General features: G+C 42.4%; 1 non-coding gene across 1 annotated transcript; it reads left to right on the top strand.

The window, feature by feature from the left end:
* The first annotated feature begins 8,769 nt into the window (after positions 1-8,769).
* Positions 8,770-8,907, top strand: LOC114815708. The gene has a single exon (XR_003763515.1). It is a non-coding gene; the product is annotated as a small nucleolar RNA SNORA7 (small nucleolar RNA).
* Positions 8,908-9,297: the final 390 nt, after the last annotated feature.

A 9,297-nucleotide genomic window follows, 5' to 3' on the forward strand; every position in this document is an offset into this window, starting at 1 on the left:
TACTAATAATAATGATATTTGTTAAATACATACTATGTGCCGAGCACTGTTCTAAGCGCTGGGGTAGATACAAAGTAATCAGGTTGTCCCATATGGGCCTCACAGTCTTAATCCCCATTTTACAGATGAGGTAACTGAGATACAGAGAAGTTAAGTGGATTGCCCAAGATCTCACAGCAGACAAGTGGTGGAGTCAGGATTAGAACCCAAGTCTTCTGACTCCCAAGACCGTGCTCTTGCCACTAAGCCACGCTGCTTCTCTAATTCATTCTAATTCCAGTTCATTCTATTCATTCATTCAGTCATATTTATTGAGCACTTACTATGTGCAAAGCACTGTATTTAGTGCTTATATTAGATGATCAGACCAGTGTTGGGGTTTGGAATACAAATGTGCAGGGAAAGAAGGCCTGTGGTAGGGGCTAACAGGTGAGCTGGAAGCTGCAGCTGTCATTGTGACTTGTTTAAAAAAAAATTAAAAAGCATAAACTGAAATCCAGGTAGTGGTGGGGAGATCAATTAATCAATCAATTAATGGTATTTACTGAGCACTTAAGGTGTGCAGAGCATTGTATTAACAGTACTGCACTGTACTGTTGGGATTTGGGGAGATGGTGGGGAGGGTCGGGGGGTAGTTTGGGGTTCAGGGAGAGGGAAGCAGAAAACAGTAATAACAGTGTTGGTAATTGTTAAGCACTTACTATGTGCCGAGCACCGTTCTAAGTGCTGGGATATATACAGGATAATCAGGTTGTCCCACATGAGGCTCACAGTCTTAATCCCCATTTTACAGATAAGGTAACTGAGGCACTGAAAAATGAAGCAACTTGCCCATAGTCACACAGCTGGCAGGTGGCAGAGCTGAGATTAAAACCCATGAACCCTGATTCCTAAACCCGTGCTCTTTCCATTTAGCCAAGCCACAGGAAATAGGCAAGGAATTTGTAGTATCATTTTCTTACCCGTTGTGCTTGTCCATCATGTCAGAACTGGTTTGGGAATGCATCCTGACTGCATGTGAATAACAGTAATAATAATAATAATAATAAATAATTATGGTACTTGTCAAGTGTTTAGCATTTGCCAAGCACTGTTCTAAGTTTCAGGAGTAGATCCAAAGATACAAGTTAATCAGGTTGGACAAAGTCCCTGTCCCCCATGGGGCTCAGACTCTTAATTCCCATTTTACAGATGAGGGACCTGAGGCCCAGAGAAGTGAAATGACTTGCCGAAGGTCACATAGCAGGCATGCAGCAGAACCAATGTTAGAATCCAAGTCCTTCTGACTCCCAGGCCCATGATCTAACCACTAAGCCATGCTGTATCTATGGGTGAACAAACTCCAAGGTACAGCCAATCGTGATGCAATTGGACTTCAGCGTGGCTTAGTGGCAAGAGCCCGGGCTTGGGAGTCAGAGGTCATGAGTTCTAATTCCAGCTCTGCCTCTTCTCTGCTATGTGACCTTGGGTGAGTCACTTCACTTCTCTGGACCTCAGTTACCTCATCTGTAAAATGGGGATTAAGACTGTGAGCCCCACATGGGACAACCTGATTACCTTGTATCCCCCACCAGCGCTTAGAACAATGCTCAGCACATAGTAAGTGCTTAACAAATACCATAATTATTATTATTATCATTCAAGGGCCAGACCCCTGGCACACACTGGCATCCCCACCCAAGGCACAGATTTCCAATTGTCAATACTGCTGTCCACCTCGCCAAGTCAGAAAAGCACTGGGTAGTCTGCTGTCAGTGGTTAAAGTTTTCCAGGATTTGGGGGGCTGAGTGCAATCTGTTCTTCCATAACACGTCTTTTCACTACTTGTTTAGCTAGAGGCCTGTCAGGGACTTAGAGAACAAGCATCTGAAAACAAGAGTCTTTTTGAAAACAGCTTGATGGAGGTAGAGAAGCAACATGGCATAGTGGAAAGAGTATAGGCCTTGGAGACAGAAGGTCATGAGTTCTAGTGCCGCTTCACCACTTCTCTGCTGTATGACCATAGGTAAGTCAGTTCACTTCTCTGTGCCTCAGTTTCTTCATCTGGAAAATGGGGATTGAGACTGGGAGCCCCATGTGGGACATGGACTCTGTGCAACCCGATTTGCTTGTATCCACCTCAGCGTTTAGTACAGTGTCTGTCACATTCTAAACACTTAACAAATACCACAATTATCGTTATCGGAAAAAAGGAAAAGCAGGGCACGTGCAGACACTATTAGATATTTTCTGCTGTCCCTTCCATATCATTTTTCAAGAATGCCACCCCCTGTTTAAGGAGAAGTGATTGTAATTTAGGAGACACACTAAACAAAAGCAAACTCAGCCTTCATTTGGGGAAGGCAGTATTAGTAATGGTAATAATGGTATTTATTAAGCACCTACTGTTTGCCACGCATTGAGCTAAGTGCTGGAAAAAAATGCATAGGTGGGAATTAGACATTGCACACAGTAAGCGCTCAATAAATATGATTGAATAAATGAATTAGACATGGTTCCTGACCCTCAGTGGGCTCACAGTGAGGTAATATAGAGTCCTAGTGAACAGTCTTTTCACTTTTAACCTATTTGTCTTGTCTTATGCTGCCACTTCCACCACCCCAGCGACTCCATGGGCACCTCTCCTCCAGGAAGCCCCACCTCCATCTGCAGTCATTCTAGTAGTGTAGCCATAGAGATTTCTTGGTAAAAATCGGGCAGTGGTTTACCAACCACTTCTTCCAACCCTTTCCAAGCATAAACATGAGTCTCCACAGTTGCTCTTTATGGGTGAAATTTGATCTTGAAGATTCAGAGTGTGTAAATGGATGTGGAAATTTGCAAGGGATTAGAGCCTCCAAAATTGAGCTGTGCATTCCTTTGAGCAACTTCAGGAACAAGTAAACTTCTTTTCAGGTTCTCAGAGCTTCAATTCTCACAAGCTTTCCCTAGATTCACTGTCAAACTTTCATATTGTTTTCTCCCTTCCATTTCAATGGAAACTATCTGGATTACCTAGAAGGCTCAGATACCCCTGGGACCCTGAGTGAATTGGATATTTCAGTAGCCATCGATCACTAGCTATTACCCAAAACATACTCTTCCGCTGGCACAAGAGCAATATTTTTTGCCTTCCTTTGCTGGAGGAAGTCAAATAAAATGCAGTTAACGTCCCCAAGCCATAGTGCAGTCACACTGTATTTTGGATTAGAGGACCAGATATTTCTTGAAAGTAAAATAGCATTCACATTATTTTCTATTTTTCCTTGCAATCATTGCTAGGATCTAAACAACATAGTGGCCTAGGGCATAGAGCAAGGGCCTGGGAGATAGGAGGACTTGGGTTCTAATCCCAGCTCTGCCACTTGTCTGCTGTGTGAATTTGGGCATGTCATTTAACTTCTCTGAGCCTCAGTTACCTCATCTGTAAAATGGGGATTAAGACTGAGGGCCCAATATGGGACAGGGACTGTGTCCATCCTGACTGGCTTGTACCTACCCCAGCACTTAAAACTATGCTTGGCACATCGTATGTGCTTAACAAATACAAAGTAAGCATTCAACAAATATCACTGATTGACTGACTGATCATAACCAGTTCATTCCCCCTTACCCTGACAAACACACATCTTCACCTCCTCCAGGAGGCCTTCTCAGACTTGTCCCCCTTTTCCTCTGCTCCTCCTCCCCATCGCCCCTACTCCCTCCCTCTGCTCTACCTACCTCCTCATCCCACAGCACTTGTGTATATATCTACATATTTATTATTCTATTTATTTTATTAATGATTTGTATGTATCTATAATTCTATTCATTTATTTTGATGCTACTGATGACTGTCTACTTCTTTTGTTTTGTTGTCTGTCTCCCCACTTCTAGACTGTGAGCCTATTGTTGAGTAGGGATTGTCTCTATCTGTTGCCAAATTTTACTTTCCAAGCCCTTAGTACAGTGCTTTGCACACAGTAATTGCTCAATAAATATGACTGAATGAATGAATAAATGAATCTTCTGTGTATTTCTAAGCACTATATGCTTGAGTATTATGTTCTCACATCAGAGGCATGACAAAGCAAAAAAGAAATGGTCCAGGTGATCCAAAATAAACGTGTTAACAAATTCACTTAAAATCTATTACAGTCTGATGGTTTGGTAATGAGGTTGTATAAATCTGGACATCTCTAAATGCCCCTGCAAGGATCCTTCCACTATATTTCTCCCAGAGATGAAAATTCACCAGAGGAGAAATACTTGACCTCATGACTACAGTAAACAGCTTTCTACTAATCAATTCTTCCTTTTGATTGTACACACTGGGGATCTAAAACAGCAAAGAAGACTGGCTAACTTCCCACCAAGCATTCCGTTTTAGTTGAGATTAGTGATCTAGGTGCAGATCTGTTTTCCTGTCAATCTTTGAACGCTGAACCATTTGTCTGAGATTCTGCAGGAAGAGTTCAAAGAATCCCATGAATGCCAAAAACTAGGATCTGCACTAATGTTTAAATTGGAATTTGTCCCTGAATGGTTCTAAAGCATCATTTTGCCACCTGATCTATCGCCATTTTGACATCTTCAGATTCAGTTCTTCAAAAGCAACCATCGGCCAATCAGTGGCATTTATTGTTTTCTGAACTGTGTGCACTTGGGAAATAAAGTTGGTAGACATGATCCCAAGCCCACAAAGAACTTACAGTCTACAGGAGGAGCTTACAGTCTGAACAACATGTTCTTTTATCTACCTGGCAGGGTGAAAGAGGTTAAAAGAGACAATAATCGGTCAGTTATATTTACTGAGCACTTACAGTGTGCAGAGCACTGTACTAAAGTGTTTGGGAGAGTACAATATGACAACAACTAAACACATTCCCTGCCCACAAAGAGCTTATAGTCTATCATCCAAATACAGTTCTTCATATGACTGCCTTTCTGAAAATTTACAGCTCTATGAAGAATGCCTTATGTTCCCAAGATGTCATATCTTCTTATTGACTTAGATGTTCAACCTGCTGCCACCACTTTCTGGCCCAATTCCTGCTACACAAACACACTTTCCCACATCATTCCTTTAGAGACTGGAGTTGGGGGAATAAGCTGATGTCGTGGAAACCAGCCCTTTATCTGTTCCCTAGAAGTCACGTGAGATGATGAAATCATACCCCTTCCACAACAGTGAAGCAGAGTGGTCTTGTGGGAGAAGCATCGTCCCGGGAGTCAGAGGGCCTGGGTTTTAATTCCACCTCTGCCACCGGGCTGCTCTGTGACCCTGGCAAGTCACTTCACTCTCCCCTTATTTCAAAGTCTTACTGAAGGCACATCTCCTCCAAGAGGCCTTCCCTCACTAAGCCCCCTTTTCCTCTTCTCCCACTCCCGTCTGTGTCTCCCTGACTTGCTCCCTTTATTCATCGGGGAAGCAAGTGGCTTAGTGGAAAGAACACAGGTTTGGTAATCAGAGGACATGGATTCTAATTCCGGCTCACCACTTGTCTGCTGTGTGACCTTGGGCAAGTCACTTCACTTCTCTGAGCCTCAGTTATCTCATCTGTAAAACAGGAATTAAAACTGTGCGCCCCACAGGGGACAACCTGATTACCTTGTATCTACCTCAGCACTAAGAACAGTGCTCAGCACATAGTAAGTGCTTAACAAACACCATAATAATAATCCCCCATTGCAGTCCCACAGTGTATATAGAGAAAGAGAGAGACAGAGACAGAGAGAAGCAGCGTGGCTTAGTGGAAATAGCCTGGGCTTGAGAGTCAGAGGTCATGGGATCTAAGCCCGGCTCTGCCACTTATCAGCTGTGTGACTTTGGGCAAGTCACTTAACTTCTCTGTGCCTCAGTTACCTCATCTGTAAAATGGGGATTAAGACTGTTGTCTCATGTGGGACAACATCATTACCTTGTATCAATCCCAGGGCTTAGAACAGTGCTTTGCACATAGTAAAAGCTTAACAAATACCATAATTATTATTATATTTATACAGATATATACATATCTGTAATTTATTTATATTAATGTGCATCTCCCCCTCTAGACTGTAAACTCACTGTGGGAAGGGAATGTGTTTTATTGTTATATTATGCTCTCCCAGATGCTTAATACAGAATTTTGCACACAGTAAATGCTCAATAAATGCAACTGAATGAATGAATGATTTTCTGTGCCTCAGTTACCTCATCTGTAAAATGAGGATTAAGACTGTGCTCCATATTTGGGACAGGGACTGTGTCCATCCTGATTGTCTTGTATCTTCTCCAGTGCTTAGTACAGTGCCTGGCACATAATAAGCACTTTACACATACCATAAAATAAAAATGACAAAGGAATGATCTCCATCAGATTTCCAGATCTTCCTGTCCTAAACGCAAATCTCATTAGTAGTATATCATATTTTTGTAACTCCAGTTATCATTGTTCTAAAGCTCTGCTAGATTTAAGATCTCTGAGGGCAGGGATTGTGTCTACTCACTCTTTTCTATTCTCCCAAGAGTTTAGTATTTAGTATAGTGTTCTCTGCACAGAGTAAGAACTCAATAATTAGTATTGATTGTAGACATCACTATTCTATTTCTCCCAACCCATAATCTTGGCATTATCTTCAACTCATCTCTCTCTCATTCAACCCACATAGTCACTTTGTAACAAATCCTGTCAGTTCTGCCTTTCAACATACTAAAATCTGTCCTTTGCCCTTTATCTAAATTACTACCACACTAAACCAAGCACTTACCATAACATGCCTTGTCTACTGTATCGCCTTGTCACCGATCTCCCTGCCTTTTGCCTTTCCCTTCTCCCATACATACTTCCCTCTATTTCTCAGATCATTTTTCTGAAAAATATTCAGTCCACACTCTTCAAGAACCTCCAGTGGTTGCCCAATCACCTCTGCATCAAACAGAAACTCCTTAGTATCGGCTTTTAATAATTGCCATTATAATTGTACAAGTATGTTGTAGCGGCTCTCACCTTGCTGATGTTGCGTTTTCTGACTTTGCTTCCTCCTCTTGTCTGTCTTGCTGCCTTGCTTGTCTCCTCTTGCTGTTTTGTCTCTCTTCTCATAAGACAGATAATTGCTTTCTCCCAGTTCAAAACCTTATTAAAGGCACATCTTCTCCAAGAAGCCTTCCCTGACTAAACCCTCCTCTGCTCTTCTCTCACCCCCTTCGGCAATGCCCTTACTTGCTCCCTTCATTTATCCTCCCTCCCAACCCCACCATGTACATATACATATATATGTCATTTATTTATTCATATATGTATATTAATGCCTGACTCACTCTTTAGACTGTGAGTTCATTGTGGGCAGGGAATCTGCCTGTCTGTTGTTATATTCTACTTTCCCAAGCACTTAGTACAGTGCTTTGCACACAGTAAGCCCTCAATAAATGCAATTGAATTGAATGAATGCATCCCAGCATTTCAAAGGAGGCACAAACACAGATGGATTGCTTTTCAAGTGGTCTTCAAGGCCTCAGAAAACAGAGTCCCTGACCACTACTCTGCCCTTCCATGGAGCAGGACAGAGTCAAATTAAGCTTCTGGCCCAGATAAAGCACTGGGAAACATGACATGAGGATCAGTGCTACCAGTCAGTGACTTGTCAGAAGCTCCAGGGTAGAGAAAAGTTCAATTTAGTCCAGGTGACCTTAGGTTTTGAAATGATCCACTAAAATTTCAGAGTGCCATCCATCAAAATGAAATCAACTCAAGGTAACAGCCCTTCTAACGCAATTCTGGCTCCTTCTTTAACCCCCATCTGAATGTTAAAATGGAACAAACCAATCAGATATATTTGATTGCTTTTGTCACTTCAAATAAATGCTTGTTCATAATCAATCTGTCCATCATACTCAATGAGTACTTATTTTATTCAGAGGACTGTACTAAGCACTTGGGAGAGTACAGTAGAATTAGTAGACACACTCCCTTCCCACAAGGAGCTAATAGTCTAGAGGGGAAAACAGATATTGACATAAATAAATAAATTATAGATCTGAACATAAGTGCTCTGGGACTAAGGGTGGGGTGAATAAAGGCTGTAAACCCAGAGTGATGCAGAAGGGCATGGGAGAAGAGGAAATGAGGATTTAGTTAGGAAAGACCTCTGGGAGAAGATGTGCTTTTAATAAGGCTTTGAAGGTGAAAAAGTGATGGTCAGACAGATATGAAGAAGGGAGCGCATTCCAGGCCAGAGGCAGGATGTGGGCGAGAGGTCAGCAGCAAGATAGGTGAGATCGAGGTACAGTGAGTTAGTTGGCATTAGAGAAGCCAAGTGGGTTGGTGGGTTGCAGTCGCAATGGTAAGACATAAAAAACAAGTCTACATTTCCAGACCTCCTTGTTCCCTTCTCCTCAGTTTGAGGTGACCAAACTTTAAACTTGATGTTCTACTCAGAGCACATCTAGAGAGCCTGGCGTGGTCTACTATGAAATTCCAATATTTCCCACTGATAAATTGCACTTAAAAAGATGGTCTGTTTGATATTAATTCTTGCTGACCCAAAATGGACAAGGAAAACTGGTCATGAATCAAGTGTTTCAAACCAGTTCTTTCTTCTCAAGTGGCAAATGCTTGAAAACTTACCAGCTCAACCTCAACCTCCTTATTACCTAGAGTATCAGCTTCCTCTCTTGAAGCATTGTGGCTTAGTGGCTAGAGTGTGGGCCCGGGAGTTAGGGGACCTGGGTTCTAATCCCAGGACTTCCTCTTGCCTACTGTGTAAATTAGGGCAAGTCATTTACCTTCTCTGAGTCTCAGTTTCCTCATCAGAAAAATGGGGAGTCCCCTCTCAGGTCTGCACCTAGAGAGTTCCCAGTACTCTATCAGTCTCGGCTACAGGAGGGAGAATCAAGCAGAGGTATGCCCATTCCACTCCTAGCTTGAGCAGTGGCTAGTGAGGGGAAGGCAATCTGCTACAAGTCAAAAATCACTTGTGCGGGACAACAGCGGCCTGGAAGAGGGTGGAAACTCAGGTTTACGGTGCAGAAGAAGGCAGTGGTAAGTCAGGTCCATATTTTTACCAAGAAAACTCTATGGATACACTATCAGAACAATTGCAGAGGGAGGTGGGGCTTTCTTGGAGAGATGTGTCCATGGAGTCACTGTGGGTTGGTGACAACTCCATGACATAAGACAAGACAAAATAGGGATGAAATATCTTTTCTCCCTCCCCCATAGAATGTCATCACCAGGTTCGGCAGACAATGTGTCTGACTGCATCATTTTGTACTATATCAGTGCTTGGCACACTACAAGCAGTTAATAAAAACCACAATTATTATTATTATTATTCATCTGTGTTTTTTCAGAT

Source organism: Ornithorhynchus anatinus, chromosome 1, assembly GCF_004115215.2.
Source record: "Ornithorhynchus anatinus isolate Pmale09 chromosome 1, mOrnAna1.pri.v4, whole genome shotgun sequence".
In the NCBI taxonomy this organism is placed as follows: domain Eukaryota; kingdom Metazoa; phylum Chordata; class Mammalia; order Monotremata; family Ornithorhynchidae; genus Ornithorhynchus; species Ornithorhynchus anatinus.